This window comes from Ipomoea triloba, chromosome 9, assembly GCF_003576645.1.
Source record: "Ipomoea triloba cultivar NCNSP0323 chromosome 9, ASM357664v1".
Lineage (NCBI taxonomy): Eukaryota > Viridiplantae > Streptophyta > Magnoliopsida > Solanales > Convolvulaceae > Ipomoea > Ipomoea triloba.
Genome location: NC_044924.1, coordinates 20958558 through 20977972, shown reverse-complemented (window position 1 = coordinate 20977972; position 19415 = coordinate 20958558). Strand labels below are relative to the sequence as shown.

At 41.3% G+C, this 19415-nt stretch overlaps 1 pseudogene; it reads right to left on the bottom strand.

Annotated features, from left to right (window-relative positions):
- Positions 1–33: 33 nt before the first annotated feature.
- On the bottom strand, positions 34–1093 carry LOC116030707 (annotated as a pseudogene).
- Positions 1094–19415: the final 18322 nt, after the last annotated feature.

The following is a 19415-nucleotide window of genomic DNA, read 5'->3' as shown; positions in this document are numbered from 1 at the left end:
TTCTTCTATCAACAAGAATTCTAAGCTCAAGAATTACAAAATCATTGTACCTATCATTCTTCTTCTATCAACAAGAATTGTAAACACAAGAATTACAAAATCATTGTACCTATCATTCTTCTATCAACAAGAATTCTAAGCTCAAGAATTACAAAATCAATGTACCTATCATTCTTCTTCTATCAACAAGAATCGTAAACACAAGAATTACAAAATCATTGTACCTATCATTCTTCTATCAACAACTAAACTACTACTACTGTATGTGATGAGTGTAAGCCATGGCAAACAAATTGAAACCCAATTCAAAGGAAACAAAAGCATCAATTGATCCATACTCAATTTGGGGAAAAGTAAGATTTTTAGAATCCCAATTACTTAGAGTCACTTCCTGGGGTTTCTCCATCACTCTCCCTAGAATTCGCCATGCCATTTTCTTCAAACCCATCCTCCTATACTCTTCCGAACCGTAAACCATCTGAGCCAGACGCCGCAAATCAACTACATTTGTGACCGCCAAGCCGTGATCTCGGAGAAGCTTGTCGGCATCGTCTTGAACCCCAACGCCCACAAAGGTGAAGCGCGGATGAGCTAGAAAGGCAAGGAGAGAACGGGGATGTAATCCTTGTGCAAAAGTAGAAAAATCAAACACCTCTCCCCGACGCAGAGCTGCAGTGTAGCGGCCGGGTTGTGTTCCCCTTCAGAGCATGGGTGCCACTCAATGTCGAGGCCAACGACGAGATTGTGAAGGGCATGACAGTAATTGTGAAGGATCTCGTTAACCCATTCATCGACCTCAGCGGCTCTCTTGGTGACGGTGACCAAGATGTTGTTGCCGTGAAAGTGAACTTGGTGTAGCCCGAAGGAGTGGCGGCACTGGCGGAGTCGGCGAAGCCTAGGTGGAATCTTCATATCGCCCAACAATCTGGAATTTCAATGAAGAAACTTAATGCGAGTGAGAAAGCGTTGAGTTTGAAGATTGAAGAAAGTAAGTGAGAAAGGCTTCAAGTTATCAGTGGGAGTGAGAAAGCGGTGAATTTGAAGGCTGAAGAAAGTGAGTGAGAAAGGTTTCAACGAAGAATGAGTGAGCGGTGAGATTTGTGTTTGTCTGATGATGAGAAAGGCTGCAATTGGACCATTTTTACAAAAAATTTTAATTCAATTTGAATTAAAAATATTTCAATATTGACTCCCAACTAAGTATGGTAGAAGAAAATGTCACTCTTAATACATATATGTTAGTAATATAATTGGATTTTATCAGAAATTATTTGTAAAAATGGTCCAATTGCACAAATTTTGCTTGTTTGATGGTTGAATTGCACACTTTTTTAATTCAATGGCCCAATTGCACAAAAGCGATAAGTTCAGTGCCTATTTGACACTTTTTCCATTGCTTTTTAGTTTTGGATTTTGGAAACTAGATTTAACGGTAGGGATTGTTTTTGTTTTGAATTTAAGAAAATAACGACAACAATTATTTTTGAGTACTGTTAACGGTATCCCAATGAATTGTTTCAATTATGGATTTAGGAAACTGGCATAGATTTAACACTAAGGATTATTTTTGTTTTGAATTTAAGATAAGAAAATAACGGCAACAATAATTTTAGAGCCAAAATGTTAAGCTTAATGAATAAAATCATTCTTTATTATCTTGTTGCACCTTATTGCACTCCCATATAGAAGATACACTAATAATATATTAATTTTAACCAATCATTATTCTGCGAACCATACTAATATACTATAACTCAAATTACATTCAGGAAAAGTATATTATTTGAATATTAAAAATACATTATTCTATATAATGTACATTCAATACACAAATAATGTACTTTTAGTATATTAAAAATATACTTTTTATTATAATGCACATAACATTGTGTGGACTAGGGGTCAATAAAATAAAATAAAACCAAACCGACCAAAAAACAATTGATCGATAATCGAACTGCCCAAAAAATTGATTATCGATCGATAATCAAACTGCCTGAAAAATTGGTTATCGATTTTCTAGTTCAAAAATTTTCAATTATTTCGAGAATCGGTTATTGATTTTCTTGAAAAAAAACATCAACGACCGACAGAAAAACCGAAACTTAAACAAGTGAAAAAATAAAAATAAAAAATAAAATAAGTAATTTTATAATATATTTTAACTTAATATTATTGTTTGAAAGTGCTTACTTATTTCGACCTTTGAGATTTGATACCAAAAAAATATGCATATTTTTAAAGGAAGGGAAAATGGTCAAATAGACCATCGAACTTTAGCTCAAAAGTCAATTAGCTCACTAAACTTTTTAAATGTGCAATTACACCCATAAACAATCTATTTTGATGCAATAAAGCCCAAAAACAGATTAATGACCTCCTATCAGTGTTGTAAAAATCCCGCCTAGGCGCTAGGCGGTGCCCGGCCGCGTCGAGGAAGGCTGGAATCGACATCCTCCGCAGCCAGGCGCCTATACCACCTAGCCGGCCGCCCCGTCTCAGCCCCTTGTTTTTTTTTCCTTTTTCTTCAAATCATCATAACGCATAACACAGAACGCAAAACACAGAAGCATAAGTAGAAGCAGTCCGCCGCCGAAGCAGTCTCAACCCTCCACCGGTCGCCTCTGCCTCCGCTGCTGAAGCAGTCTCAACCCTCCGCCAGTTGCCTCCGCCTCCGTCTCCGCCGGTCGCCTCCGCCTCCGTCTCCGCCGGTCGCCTCCGCCAGTCGCAAGTGACAAGAGAATTGTTTATTTTAACTTTTGGGGCGAATGCAATTCAGTCTCCGAAATTGGACTGAATGCATTGAGACTTAGAAAAGTTGGTCTGAGACTTGTTTTCCACTTTTCCAAGATCTCAGATCTCAATGTGTTATATTGGGAAGGAAAGTCAATTAAAAAAATTAATGGCATGGGAAGATATATGTTTATTGGGAAAGGGAGGGCTACTTTATTGGGAAGGGAAATCAATTAAAAAAAGTTAATGGCTTAGGCACTATGAAGACTAATAGACTGTTTACTTGATTAATGTTTAGACTAACGAAAATAAATAAATAAATAAAATAAAATAAAATAAAATAAAATCAAAATTGGAAAAATAAAACCGAAATCGAGCTCCCCTTGGCGCCTAGTGCCTTTTACAACCTTGCCTGCTATCACAAGTCATTAGGTTTCAGGCAACATTTCGAAAGCTTTTTAGGAAAAAAAAAAAGTGACCGGCGACTGATCGCCGATCACCGAGGAGGGAGAAGGAGACCCATCTGGGTCGCCTTCTCAATCGGAGATGGCAACCCAGATCTAGGGCTCCTTCTCAATCGGAGAAGGTGAGCTCCCTCCTTGAACATTGGAAATTCACTATTAGCAATTGAGGCAATGTGGTCACCAGCAGATGGCAACAACATTTCGGAAAGAATTTCGACCTTTGCATAACCATTGTTAGGTCCACCTAATGTTCCATCTCCTATAGCAGCTAACCATGATGATTGTAACACCCCAATTTTCACATCTTGGATTTATTACAAAATCCTTAAAATATAATACATTGCGGAAGCGTCTAACCAGCAGAAAGCTGGGTGTTACCGCCACGCTTAGGTATCTTTCCTATACCTAAACGCTAAGGCTAAACTTACAACCTCAAATAACCATATCAATATCCAGATATGTACATATGGAAATAATCCTTCCAGAGTGTCTATTCTAGGATAGAGTAATCTTCAACCTCGACTCCCATCCTATTCAGAGCTCATCGGCCATAGGGGCCCACGCTAGACTGCATCTAATAAATGACACAACGAAGTGTAGTTAGCGCGACGACTAAGTAAGGATATCCATGATCACTCGAAAATAAACAAAGGTTTTCGAAACCACAATTAGTAATACAATAAGGTAAGGTAAACGTTACCCAGTAATCGCAGTCTACCTGCAAGCAGTCTAACAACAAGCAAATTTCACATTACATCAGTAATTTCGGCACATAACACAGCCATTAATTCACCCGTGGGGTACACAACGCCCACACAACTGTTAGGACACCCGACAGTTAGCTCTCGCACATCACCCGTGGGGTACACAACTCCCACCATTAATTCACAGGTGGGGTACACAACACATCCACCTTTAATTCACAAGTGGGGTACACAACACATCCACTTTTTAATTCACACGTGGGGTACACAACACATCCACGTTTAATTCACAAGTGGGGTACACAACACATCCACGTTTAATTCACACGTGGGGTACACAACACATCCACGCTTAAGTCACACGTGGGGTACACAACACATCCACGTTTAATTCACCCAACACTCAGCGAATAGACTTCTCTCTGCAGTACCGATTAATCGTACAGACTCCCTCACCTTCATTAATTATTACCACATGACTCCATAACCAATATACTTATTCAAGTATATTTCCCCAACCCACATACTTAGGTTAGTGTTAGTCACATCACAGAAATTCAAGTACAGGAGTCACAATAATGTTCAAAACATAATTATCTTCCACGTTAATATAATGCACAAAAATAATATTTGTCAAAATTGTTTCTAACCATCCTTTTTCAGAAAATTTCAGCTTGGCGCAATCCGAAAGATTGAGCCGGTAAAAATAGTTCCCGAACTCTTTTTCACTTGAAATTTTTATGGTAGAACCCCAACTTATAGTACTTGATGTCCATAAAAAGTTTTGGTCATTTTGATCCACGAATAGACACAGAAAATTACATTTTTGCCCTTGGCAGTGTGCTGTCCAGAGTTTTTCTCTCTGGACCAGTTTTGGAAAAAAATTCGAAAACCATACTTATACTACTCCAATCATTATGAAATTTTATATGCGGGTTCTACACTTATAGAACTACATGTCTAAAAAAAATGGGATCAAAATACCTTACCGATTTTTCCCAGTAAATCTCGGAAGTTACTGCCAGAGACTATCCTTATTTCTTTTCACTATTTTCACAAGTATAAACCTATATGGGCATAAATACAACATATACATGCATAAATTAGCTATGGACATGCCTAGTAAATTTACCAAAAATCAAGGTAGAGAATTTGAGCCAACTTTTAGATCTATAACATAGCACATAATTTTCATGTAAAAATTCCTAATCATGTAATTTCCTAGCAATTGTCTACCTTCAAGTGATTGGGCCAACTTAAGGGATTCCTTACCTCAATAGAAGATTTCTAGAACCGTAGAAGTGTTAGATCTTCCCTCGAATCCAAAGCCCCTAAAAACATCACCATAACAACAATATTTTCATGCACTAAACATTGACACTTAAGTTCTAGAGATGAATAAATCTAACATAGTCTAAGATCTTACTTACACTTAATCCTTGAGTAAGAAAAATATTTTGGTGCTCCTTGATCACAATGGAAGACTAAAATTATTTCTCTTCTTCTTTCTCTAAGTGTAAAATCCGAAAATGAGAGAGAGATAGGTGATCTTGGTGTGATTTTGTTCTTGAACTACAAGTAACAAGTGCAACTAGGCCATACTTCCATTAATGCCTCATTAATTGCTCAATCCAACTTAGATTTACTTGCCACATGTCAACACTCCATGAAGTCCTTACAAGATCTCAAATCTAATTGGCCAGTTTATGCTTAAATCAGATGAATGTTCGGAGGATTATAACTTAATTCGGGAAAATTCTAATACCAAAATTATCGTAAAAATATTCCCGTCGCAAATCACCAATTTTGGAAATTTTCCGGTAATCCGCCAAATCTAGGTTCAGAGTCCGTAACAATTTATCCCTTACAGTCCATTTAAGATCTTCCTTGAACTAACTAGAAATTCAGGCTTGATCGTATGATACTTAATAATCCCAATTCTAGAAAATTCGAACTGAATCTATATCCTTAAAATTTCTCGGTTCGAGACCGGTACGTAGTTCGCAGCTTATTGATAACTAATCCAAAAATTATTTTCGAGCACCAAACAGTCTTCTCTTAAATGTCATAGCTTTAAAAAAAATTTATATCGCTATTCTCGAATTTTAACTATGCCGTAAAAACCGAGGGGTTACAATGCTATTGGTGAATATTTTGCATATCAACACCTGGTTCCCTAGTATTAAGACGTAGATTCTTTGTTAATCGAAGCACCTTACATGATTTCCACAAGTAGGAAGAGTTGATTGCAGCAGAAACAATATCTTGTCTTGAACCTTTGGGCACCACTGGTAATATTTGTCCGAAATCACCACCTAAGACCACAATCTTTCCCCCGAATGTTTTGTCAACGCTATGAGGATCGCTGAATCGCATTAGATCACGCATGGTTCTGTCCAGTGACTCGAAGCAGTGTTTGTGCATCATTGGTGCTTCATCCCAAATTATTAGTTTGGCCTTGATCAACAATTCCGCTAAGTGAATGCCTTGACTAATGTTGCATGTGTAGTCATCGTTAACTGCAATTGGTATTGCGAACCTTGAATGTGCAGTCCAGCCTCTTGGTAATAGCAATGATGCAATACCATTGGATGCTACATTTAGGACAATATCTCCCTCGGACCGTATTTTTGCAGATAATGCTTTCCAACCAAATGTTTTTCATGTACCTCCATATTCGTAATCAAAGAACAAACCACCGTTGTGTTGTTGTAGATCATTTAGAATTGTATGCTATACAACTATTTGCTCATTAGTTAATTGCCTTTCCATTTTCTCACTGTCCTGTCGTAAAGCCTGGCGGTAATACGCAAGCTCATCAAACAAAAAACGGTTATCCATTCGCCATGCATCATCATAGTTTGGAATTGGTATTTGGGGGTAATCTTTCAAAGACTTGTTGTACAACTGTAACAAACGCTCTATTTCAATCAATCCCAAAATTTTCTTCTCATCATCAGACAAACACAAATCTGCATTTGGAGAATTGAAAAATTAGAGCATTGTTGATTTAAAAGTTCGAATTAATATTAGAATTCAAATATTAAAGATGAGTTTACAAAAAATTAAAGAATTATCCATTTCTTGCAGATATATTCGTCTCTTAAATTGTACATCCTCTGATAGGTGATGCCACACTTGATTCCGCATGTTCTACGGCCGATTCACCAAGTTTGAGGTTAGTAATATGACAAACAATTTCCTCATTGCTTGGGCAGTAGACCAATGACTTGCTTCATTTATTGCGTCAATGTATTCTCTATCATCATCTAACAGCCCTGTTGCATAGCATGGATCTCTAAAAGTTGGGTATATCACACCATTAAATGACTTGATGTCTTCAAAATTGGTAGGACCGCAAACTACATTCAAGAGACATCTCAAGTAATAAATTTCACCACTTCCCGGAGGTACGTAAAATATTCGTCCAATGGAAAGCCCCCTCTTCCTAGGATGTCATTCTCTAATATCCTTCTTCCAGACAAATTTGCTCGGCATGTCAATATAAGGCAACTCCCCTTAGCAGACTCATATTTCTTGTTAACTTCAAACCATGCGGTGAGCATGCTTTGATTTACTATCGGCTGATTTAGAACATCTTCTATCTGATCATCATCCTCAAACACAACATATTGACAGTCCGGTAAATAGAAACTTAGCCTTTCAACAGGTGGGTACCTTAATTGGACGTCAAAATTTTGAAGTCGCCACGCAGCCTCGCACGCTTAAACATATCTGCAATCATAATATATGATAATTTCACCCACAACCTCGTTTGATTTCTCATCATTAGTACTCTTGTAAAATTCTGTCGTGACCTTGTCGTTTCCTTTGTTCACATATTTGAACAGATATTTGATTGATCTTGATTGGTTACACCATTCCACGTTTATGTGTGTCTTATATTTGAGAAGAAGGTATCGATTATGTGGTACCACATATCTACTATCCAACTGCATATCACTACAAGAAAAATCACGATTCACGACGGAATTTTTTCGTCATGAAAACGCAAAATTCTGTTGCAAATCGTGTTTTGCGACGGAATTTTTCATTTTCGCGACGAAATTCATTCCGAAGTGTCAAAGCTTGTTGTATTTCATTTCGTGACGGAAATAATCTGTCGCGAACGGTGGCGACGAAAAATGGTGATGGAATTTCCCGTCGCAAAGTAGGCGACAAAAATCATTCCGTTGCGAGTCCGTCGTGGTTTTGGCAACAAAAATATTTCTTTCTGTCGCCATCGCGTGAAAAAATATTCCATCGCGAAACTCATATTCCGTTGCATATTTATGTCGTGAAATATAACGACGAAAATAATTTTTTTCGTGATTCCGTTGCTAACCTTTCCGTTGTGAATTTTGTATTTCGTCATAAAATTCCGTAGTAAAAAAACGACAAAACAAGTTGTCATCACGATTCCATCGCTAACTTTGCTGTTGCAAATTTTGTCTTCTATTGCACAAATACGTTGCAAGAAAATGACGAAACAAATTTCCTTAGTGATTCCATCGCTAGATATTCCGTCACAAAGTTTATTTTCCATTACAAATTTTAGTCGTAAAAAAATAACGGATCTAATCACTGTCATGATTCCGTCGCGTTTTGGGCAACAAAAATCGTTCTGTCACAATGTTCATCGCCATAATTACGATGAATATTCCATCACTAAAATCATATTTCGTAACGATTCTGCTAAATTATTATTTTTTAGATATTTTGGTAATTATTATTATTTTGTTAAAATTCTAATATTTGTATTTTAAATGTTAATATGCAAATTAAAATACAATATAATTTGTAATATAAAAGTAATACTATGTAGTTCTAAAAATTAAATTTTGTACTTAATACCCAATTAATGTCTAAACAACAATATAGTAATCCATGAAAGAAAAATCAATATCAAGTTGAATTCAGTTGTGATGAGTGTGATGATGAAGTACCGGCTCTCTCACTTTCAAGAACATCAAATCTTTGTTGCATAAAAACCATAAAAGCCTTCAAATTCTCAATATCATCTTGCATCTTTGCGGAATTAGCATTGTCCAATAGCTGCGAGATTGATGTTGTATTGTTTGATGTGTTAGTCACGAACGAAGGTACCATATGAGCCAAGCCCATATGGAATTCAACCCTACCATATTCAACTTTTCTTTCATCTCCGGATTTTTCCGCAAACAATGTTTAAGCTCCAAGGATAACTTAGATTCAGAAGTGCTTTCTCCCAAGTCTATTATTCCCGATCCGTTCAAGCTCCAACCCATTCTTTCCGGTATAGATTACATCCAAATTTCAAAACAAGGGGAGATGAAGGACGGCGGCGGCAACAGAGAAATTATTGTCCTAAGAACTTGATCCGCAATTGTTGTATGGTGTCTTCGATGTGCGTGCATATCTTCTCAAATTCTCCTTTCCGGGCTACAATATTTGTTTCTCCTTTCTGGGCATCTGCGAAGGAGATTTAATTTGTTGGAGAAACAATATGGAGATGATGAAGAATAGTGCTGCGAAGAAGAAAGACTTCATTTCTGAACATGGAGACATGAAGGACAACGATGACAACTTTGAATGGACTGTCGGAGAAGAAGGAAAAGTGGAGTAAAATGACTAAAATACCCTTCTTATTTGGCTTATTAATATTTTCCGGTCACATTTGGCCGGCAATTTAGCCGGCGTGACCAGAATTGAGAAAAAAATGCATAGAGAAGGTACGCAATTAACATTTTTGAAAGTCGTGGATAGCAGTTAACACAACTACAATAGTCATTGGACCAAAATGGCAATTTTCTCATATTAATATTAACATTAATTAATAAATAAATATTATAACTTTTATATTGTTTCTATCATGAATATACTAAAAAATAGTAATAATTCATTATGTGATTATATTATGTGGATAACAAATCCATTATGTGATTATATTCTATGATGTATACTGAATTTTGATTGTCTAATATACAACATACAACATAAAGTAAAAGTTCAGTATTCTAAAATAAGCCATTTAACTAATATACTATGAGTATGAGTCTAAATTATAGTATAAGTCTAAACTATAGTATTAATCCAATAAATAATATAAATTTATATTCTATGAGTAACTAATTCATTTTGTGATTATATTTTGTGAATAGCAAATCCATTATGTGATTAAATTTTGTGATGTATATTGAAGTATGATTGTCTAACATACAACATAAATTTAGTATTATGAAATAAAGCATTCAACCAATATAGTATGAGTATGAGTCTAAATTATAGTATAAGTTTAAACTATAGTATTAGTCCAATATTTTTAAAATTCAATGCTGTAAAAAAAGTGTATAAATGCAATATGTACCTTGGAGTCATGAAATAAGCATGCCAGTGTTTGTTGGTTGATTACAACACGTTGATATTCCTTGGCCAAATAACAAGGCATCAACCGGAGCCTTATAAAGCTTTTCCGATCCTTGTCCTGAGGGACATAATTTGACTCCATTACTAAGCAATAAAGAGAAAGATGAGAAATTACAGAGAACAATAAAAAATATATAATGATAGAATATTAGTGAATTAGTGATCTTTTTATATATTCCGCCAATTAGTAATATCAGATTCATTTTCAACCAATTATTCTTTTTTTTATCAGTCAATTAAAATATGAGATGCAATGAAAAAATGTAGTGTCTTTCAATGTTGTTTGTTGTGTTTTATGTGATGGTTGGAAAAATTGGCTATCTAAGTTTTATGTGGTGTGTGTGTGTTTTTTTAATGGTTGTGATAGTATTATTAGTATCTATTGTTATTTGAACTTTGGATTGTGTCCTTTGAATAATCTCATTTATGCTAATTTTGTTTTTTGATCTATGAGAGAGGGGGACACCCGAAAAGACTCTAGCTATTGCCATTACTCGCCCCATGGGCAGGAATTTGTCGTGTGAATCTTGCGCCCAAATTGTCCTCCATGACGATACTGCACAGCCCATTCGGGACTTCGTCAATCAGTGTTAGACCCGGTTGGTTTGTACGTGCTTGTTTAGCCAAAACGTCAGCGACTCGATTTTGTTCACGGTATACGTGCCCCAATTTTAAGACCTCAAACTTCTGCATCATCTCCATACACCTTGTGACGATGTTGTTGCGTTTGCATCCCTGTAGAGTGCTCCCCTGCAGAATGTCAATTGTGGGTTTAGAGTCACTTTCGAGAATCAACTTGCGTACACCTAGATGACTTGCCATGCACAAGCCTTGGAGAACCCTCCATTCCTCCGCTTCAGCTACTGAACAAACTCATATCTTGTACGTGAACCGTCCCTTCCAACGCCCCTGGTGATCCCGCAACCCCCCCCCCCCCCCGCACCCTGCGAGTCCACTGTCGCAGAACAACTCCCATCAACATTGAGCTTCAACCAGCCCACAGGTGGTTTTGCCCAAGTTGTAGTTGTGACAGCAAATTGCCCTGTGTTTACAGCGCGGGTCTTCGTGTTCAAGAAAGCTTCTCTGGTCTCGGCTTCTTGCCTCTTGATCACCTGTAGTTTCTGCTCCAAAGTGTAGCTTCGCGCATTGAAAGTCACCTCATTCTGCCATCGCCAAATCCACCACATACGAAGGGCGAACTTGGCCGGCCAATCCTCGTCGAGACCAGCCTTGCTATCGCCTCAGATATTCACCGCTAACTATTCGTCCCATGCAAGTCTGTCCAGGTTCGCCGCCACGTCTCGTCGAAGAGTCGCCCGCCAAATGCCTTTCGCTTTGTTGCATTGCCGGAATAAATGGTTACTATCCTCCAGCAGACCTGCACAAGAAACACAGCAAGCATTAGACGTCAGATGCCGCCTCAATCTCTCTATGTTCGTTAGGACCTTCCCGTGATTCACCAGCCAAAGAAAAATGCATTGGTGGAGCGGGACTTTAATCTTCCAAATGCGGTTCCAAATGGTGGCACTAACACTCTGAGCCGAGCCCGTTAACTGTTTGTAAGCGGACTTAATGGAGAACTTATTGTTAGGATCAGGGCCCCAACCAAACTCATCAGGCGAATTGCCATCCTCCACTAAGAGAAAACTTGCCAGCTTCTGTTTAGCAGCGTCAGGAAGAATCTCATTGATTCTGCTCCAATCCCACCCTATTCGCTCCCTCCAGTAGTCCGCCACGGACGAATACAGCTCGGGAAGGCTCACAGGCCTACACATTTGCGCATGGAGAGGGCTGTGTGTGATCCACCTATCCATCCAGAACTTTGTTGTTCTTTCGTTTCTAACCAGCCTGACCAACCGCTCATCTAGATTCAGACTCGCGTGCATGATGCCTTGCCAAGCATTTGACACCCCAGTACTTCTCGGTGGCTGTGTGTGATTATACTTAGTTGTCAGTGTTTTGACCTATAGGCTGTCCCATTTCTGTTCGAATACGCCATCCCAGCTTCATCATGCATGCCATATTCATCTCCTAGAGTTTCCAAATGCCTAGACCCCCATCACACTTCGGCCTGGATATCGTCTCCCAGTTCACAAGGTGTACCTTCCTACTATCCTAGTTATCGCCTCCCTAGATGAAATGTCTGGTTCGTCTTTCGATCGCCTGGCATATTCCTTTAGGCAGCACTGCCGTCTGCATGGTATATAATGGTATGGCGTTCAACACAGATTTGGCTAAGGTTACCCTTCCCTCAAGAGACAGCAGCTTACTCCTCCATCCCTCTAGCTTCCCATTAACGCGATCGAGGAGGCCATCAAAAGTCCTGCATGTAACTCTACCGTGAAATGAGGGGACCCCCAAATATTTGCCCAAATCTTCCGTTCTCTCAATACCGAGTTGGTTTGCGATGGCACCCGCAAGACCTGGGTCCGTATTTTTCGAAAAAAAAACCTGCGACTTATCATAGCTTATTTTTTGTCCTGAAGCAGCACAAAAGCGTGTCAAGCAATCCTTGATAATGCCCACTTGCTCAATAGATGCTTCCGTGAACAGCACCATGTCATCGACGAAGCAAAGGTGGGATAAGAGAGGTCCTTCGGATGCCAACCGGACACCTTTCCAACTTCCCGATCGCACCTGGAGAGCTATCATCTGGCTAAGCTTCTCTAAGCATATAACAAAAATTGCTGGAGACATGGCGTCCCCTTGGCGAATACCTCGTTCTGGGCAAAATTGTTGTAGCCGATTCCCGTTCCAGAGCACTGACATTCTCGGGGTTTCAATGCATCGCATAATAAGATTCACCCAATCCGTATTGAAACCAATTTCCTGCAGGGTAGACCGAATGAAATCCCACGATAAGCGGTCGTAGGCTTTTTCCAAGTCCAACTTAATAGCCATGATCCCTCTCGATCCTCGTTTTGATCGCATGGAGTGCATAACCTCCTGGTAAATAAGAACGTTGTTTGCAATCTGCCTCCCGGGGACAAACGAACTTTGAAACGGATGTGCTTTAATCTGTTTGTTATGGTCTTCATAGGATGTGCTTTAATATGTTTGTTATGGTCTTCGTTATCACTTTGTAGCTTACATTGCATAGGCTAATTGGCCGGAATTGTTTAATGGTTTCTGGAGATGTCACCTTAGGGATCAGGGTAAGAAGCGTATCATTGAGCCCTTCAGGCAGGGACCCCGACTCAAAAGCGTCCCTCACCAAATCAAACAGATGGTCCCCAACGACATCCCACATGTGCTGGTAAAATGCAGCGTGGAATCCATCAGGTCCCGGCGCTTTGAAAGGTTTCATATCAAAAAGGGCACGATGAACCTCTTCTTTTGTTAAGGGTGCATTGAAACTCCTCCACTCAGCTTGCGAAATGTCGGGGAAGCCACCTTCAAGCGGCAGAACGACTTCCCTATCAGGCTCCCTAGAGAACAAGCTAATATAGTAGTCGCGGACAAGAACCTGGAGCTGATCTTGATCCGTGATCCAATCCCCGTTCGCACTCCGCAACCCTCGAACAGTATTACGCGTTTTACGGACTGCAGCGGCCGCGTGGTAATACGCCATGTTTCTGTCACCCGAGACAATCCACTCTTCCCTAGACCTTTGGAACCACATGAGTTCCTCTTGATATAGCACTTCTTGGTATTCCTCCGTAAGCTTCCGTTCCAATTTCGCCAGCCCACCGTGAGAATTTTCCGCTATTCGCTTCTAAACGCCTCCTAACCTCGCCAGAAGCTCTCTTTTCCGGCGTATGATATGTCCAAAGACTTCCTTATTCCATGTGTGCAGTTTCGCCGACAACAGCTCGGTGTTCTCCCGTAGTGCAAGGTCGCTCCGCCAGTTGCTACGGACCACCCCGCTTAGTGTATTTGACGTCAGCCAAGCGGCTTGGAACTTAAAAGCCGGTTGCCGATGGTTGCCCAAGCGAGGCTTCAGGGCAAGCCCGATCGGCGCATGATCTGACGAGACTCTAGGTAGGTGTGTTACAGCCGCCTCTTGGAATTGCTGCCTCCACTCATTGTTACAGAGCACCCTATCAAGACGCGCTGCCTTCTCAGTATCAAAAGAATTCCCCCGCTGCCAAGTGAATTGCGGACCCGTGCGCTGAAAAAGAACGGTAGTTATTGGTTTCGCTCGGCCTAACCACCGAGTTAAAGTCGCCTGCCGCAACGAAAGGCCCGTTTATCCCACGTTTTTGCATTGACAACTCAGCCTAGAGGCGTCTTCGGATATGGTGTGTGGGGCTTCCATACACTACCGCGAGGTACCACTCCAGTTGATTCGCCTCCTGAACCTGCAGAAGCACAAATTGTGGATGAGTATAAGTCACTGAGACATGCAAATTATTGTTCCAGAAAACCCAAATCCCTCCGCTAAAGCCTACCGCCTCTACTCGGACCCAATCCGAGTACCCAAGTTTCGAGCAGATAGTGTTAGCATGCGCCCCTGAAACTTTAGGTTCGACGAGCCCAAGTATGGCCGGCTTATGATCCTTAATAAGGTGTTTAAGGACGCGGTGGAACCCTCTGCCCCCCGCTCCTTGACAATTCCAAACAATAATATCCATAAAACAACGGCAAAGGAAAAAAGAACAGAAAACACAAGGAAACAGAGAAACAAACACAAGGGAGAAAGGGACAGTTAAATCCCCCCTCCGCCAGATTCTCCCGATGGACCTCAATGTCCATAACCACATCCCCCTCCGCATCAACCGCTTCCGGCGGGTCCCCATGGTGCTCGGCCATGGGTTGGTTTCCAGTCTCCAACCTATCACCTCTGGCCTCCTCCGTTGCCACTGTTGTTGAGCTGATCACCTTCCCCCCCTGAGCACCTCGGACAACCACGTGTCCATCCACCTCAGCCGCACGATTAGGTCCGGAACTGGGTTGTTTTCGTCTAGATGCGACATTCGGCTCTGGAGTCTCCGCCCGACGACCACCGTGAGGCTCGTTCTCGATCTGTTTCTCATTAGCTATAACGTTGGCTCGTTTCTATCGCCCCCCCACACCTGTAGGAGTAGACGCTGCCTCCACCTACCCCTTCGCGGCGTTACCGTTTTGTGTCTCCTCTTCGTTGACCGACTCACCGCCCTCATCCCCTAGAGGTGCAAACCTCGATCCCGACGCCACAGTATCCACTCTGCCTCTTCCATTGTGCTGAATCTGCCCATTCTCCGCCGCCTGCTTGGCTTGCCCACTCGCGTTCACCGGTTGTCGTCGTTCCTGTCTTGTGGCGATCATCCATGGCCCATAAGGTTTCCCTCTGTCCACCTTATCCTTCGTAGGAGCATTATTTCGATTATGGACCTCTACTTGTCGACCGGCTGCATCGTGATGGTCCCCAATTACTGCCTCGTCGTTATGCCGTTCCTGCACATCCGATTTACTCGACGAGGGGCAGATGTCCTGCCTATGCCCATACATTCCGCAGGAGAAACACACCATATGGATCCCTTCATACGCCACATGCCAAACCTTCTCCTCCAACGTAAACCGAGAGATCAACGGTTTGGTAATATCTATCTCTACGCACACACGAGCAAATTTCCCCCTCGATACCAAACTCGTGGTATGGTCGATCTGTACAATTCTTCCAAGTTTGTTCCCCACCTTCCTTAGACTCAGCATGTTGAAGTATTCAACCGGGAGGCGCGGGAATCTTACCCAAACAAGCACTTTCTCGGTCGTGTCGGTGGTCGGATCGAAATCTGGCACCCAATCTTTCACGATCAGGTAGTGATCGATAATCATCCAGGGTCCCTCATACTTAGCAAATTCCAGATCCTCACGTACTCCGAATCTGACGAGAAAGTAGTCGTTATCAATTGCGATCAGCTCCATCCGGCCTTTGGGTCTCCACATTGACGTGAGACGAAGTAACAGGTACGCATATCCCATCTTCCGTCCCATGACTTTGACGATCAGCGTCTGTCTCCACGGCTCACGGATGCGGGCTTTCTCTTTGGCCGTTAGTCGGACCGTAGGGCATGTCGGGTCGTCATCTGAATCACTCATCACCTCATCGTCGGATGACTCCTCCTCGCCATCTACTGTACCGGTGCCATGCAAGAACGGGATGGAATCCGATCCCGTGCCTACGACGGAAGCCAGGTATGATTTCTTCGGAACGGCCCCGTCATCCGCTGTAGTTGTCTTGGATTGCGTCTCAGATCCCTGGACATCGCCTACTGTGATCGAAGCCTCAGGACTCCTCCCAATACTCTCCGTCACTGCTCCATTGATCCCCGCTGCCCCTTGTTCATCCAGAGGTGTTTCGGCCACCGCCTCCAGCGATCCCAAATCCGAGGATTCCCCACCTAGATCCTCCCCTGACTCGTCCGCCAACTCCATCTGTGTCTCAGCCGCGACCCCTCCCACATCACTAGCGGTGGCATCTGGCACTATCGGAGATGGCGATCCGTCGACCGCATCAGAATCCATCGCATCCTGCAAGCCAGCATCCACCTTAGGCTTGTTCGTGTTGCGTTCGAGCAGATCTTCCTCATCAGAATACCGTTGGGAAACCATGGTAGAGAGTGTTTCAAAATTCCGTTTCATATTTCCTCTCATATCTCATTTATGCTAATTAATGTTTATAGCAGAATTAGAGACTATTTATTTTGTTTAGTATTTTGATTATGATAGTTTATCTTTTTTTATATTTTGATTTTGATAATATTAATAGTATTATTTTGTTTACTTTTATAGGTTTGATTTTATAAATTTATTAGTTTTCTAAATAAAAACAATTGATCATTTTGGAAAATGCAATGAGTTATTGGTTTCGAGCTTATTAAATCAGTCCATTAGTTTCGGGTAAAAATTGATATATCTACAAATAATTACTCCACATATCCAACAAATGCTTTGTAATATACTTATAATCCATTTGGTAATTAGGAAAATTCAATTTTTAATAATTTAAAAATATGAAGAGAAACAGGTTAAGTATATTTAATGTGACTTTTGGCTTGAGAAAGTTCGAATCATTAATAAATGTGATTCTTTGAAATTATAAAAAATAAATCTAAGCTAGGATTTTCTTGGTAAATACATTTTTTAAATTTATTTTTTAAAAAAATGAATTGACAAGAAAATATCATGATGGAATTAATTAACTTGAATGACCTGAATTAACCAAAATCAATAATTAGGGAATAAATAGTAAATATAAGATATTGAAGGTGACCCATGTGCTAAGCCCTCGATTTTCGTCCTTGATTGACCTCAAGGTTGGCCTCGCACCTTGTTGGGGTCAACTGTTGCTTGGCTCGGCTTGGCGGTCTTTGTTGATTCTCCCATCCTCGATCGTTTTCTTTACTTTGGGGTGCCTCGTGGATTGAGGTCAAGGCCTACATCGCCTATGATGACTTTGGGGTGTTTCATCGCCCTGTCGAGGCCCCACCTGTTCCCAAGAAAAGTTGATTCATTGTCTTCGTTGTTGGGGTCAACCTCGCGGTTGGGTTGGGGTTCGACCTTGGCTTAAGCCTTACCGAGCTTGGCTACAAGTTCTCTATGGGACTAGTAGCTCGACCTCGAATTCCCCCGATCCGAACTTTGGGCCATTTAGATTGCTTAGCTCTTGCTTGGCCTTGTCTAACACTTTGTTAATGTCATTTGCTTAAAGATACGGAGCCTTGGATCCACCTTTGACGTTGAGGTTGTGTCTCATCTAAAGTATGCGATTGTGTCATGGACTCATTTACGATTTTTTTTTGTTAAGGTTAAGTCATTTTTTGCCAAAGTCATTTAACATTGTCAGGCTAAAGACTCTTCCGTTCGGCGATAGGCAAGGTTAGGTCTCGTATCGCCTCTAAGGTGTTAGCTGTATCGCTCAGTTTGTGCACCACCAACATAGTGAGAATGGCGTTTCACTAGTAACCTTATACGTGGCGGTGTGATAAGCCTTGAGAATAACCTCAAGATTAGCTTACCTTGATCTATTTAGCCCGAGGTCAGCCCAGCTATTTGGCTTGAGCATGAGCCCAATGCCCAATGGCATGAGCTTGGAACTACATGAACTGGGTTTTCAAGACAAGATGAGTTCCTCAGCGTAAGCTCAGAAACTCATGACCTCGACTTCTTAAATCAAGGCACACCATTCGGCATGAGGTCAGAAAATCATGACCCCGACTTCGCGAGGCAAGGAAGGTTCTTCAACGCAAACTCGATATCTCGAAGGATAAGCCCTTCGGTATGAGCTCGGAAAATCATGAGCATGTCCACCCAGGACAAGATAAGTCCCTCAATGTGTGCTTGGCAAAAAGTGGGGTACGATCAAGTTGTGGTCGGCCATGAGTCAAAATAAAGCGTTCTCCTCTCTCATGAGATTGAGGTCGACACTTGGGGTTGCACTAGGCAAATTGACCTCTACATCAGCTTGGCCTCGGGTTCGTTCCTCCTCCTCAATGTCGTGTTGGTGGTTGGGGAAAACTGACATCCCCATCAACTTGAGCTCCTTGCACTCGCAGAGGTCGAGTGCCAAACACCACGTTTGGCCTCAAAGGGGTGGGGGGGAGAGAGGGGGTCGGTTGCCCTTGCACTACCCCATGCGGCACCCTGATGTCGAGTTGAGGGGGCTGCACTACTCCTAGGAGCCCCTCTACTTGGCCGGTTAGCAAGGCTACAACTTGTTGGACTGCGACCACTTCACCCAGGAGTCCCGGGGCCGAAGGTGGGGTGATTGGAGCTGACCCAACATTGCGGTTTTTGTTGAGCTGGTCCCATAAGTCCCTCCCCGACCTCATAGAGAGGGTTTGTCGACTTGCATCCCCATTGAGGTCGTTTCCGTTTGGGGTGATATGGGTATTGCTAGAATCGCAAGAGTTGTGAGAGTTAGACCCAACAACACCTTTGATAGTAGGTAGCACGTTCGAGCTTGTTTGTCAAGCTCTCAATGAAAACACCAATGATGGAGTTAATTAACCCAGGTGACCCGAATTAACTAAAACTAATAATTAAGATATAAATAGTAAAGACAAGATATTGAGTTAGGAAAGATAATGTTTTGTATTAATGACTTATGTAATGTGCTTATAAGATAGATAGTGATAACAAGATGAAGATGAAGATGTCCTCAATGATAACAAATAATGCTTATTTA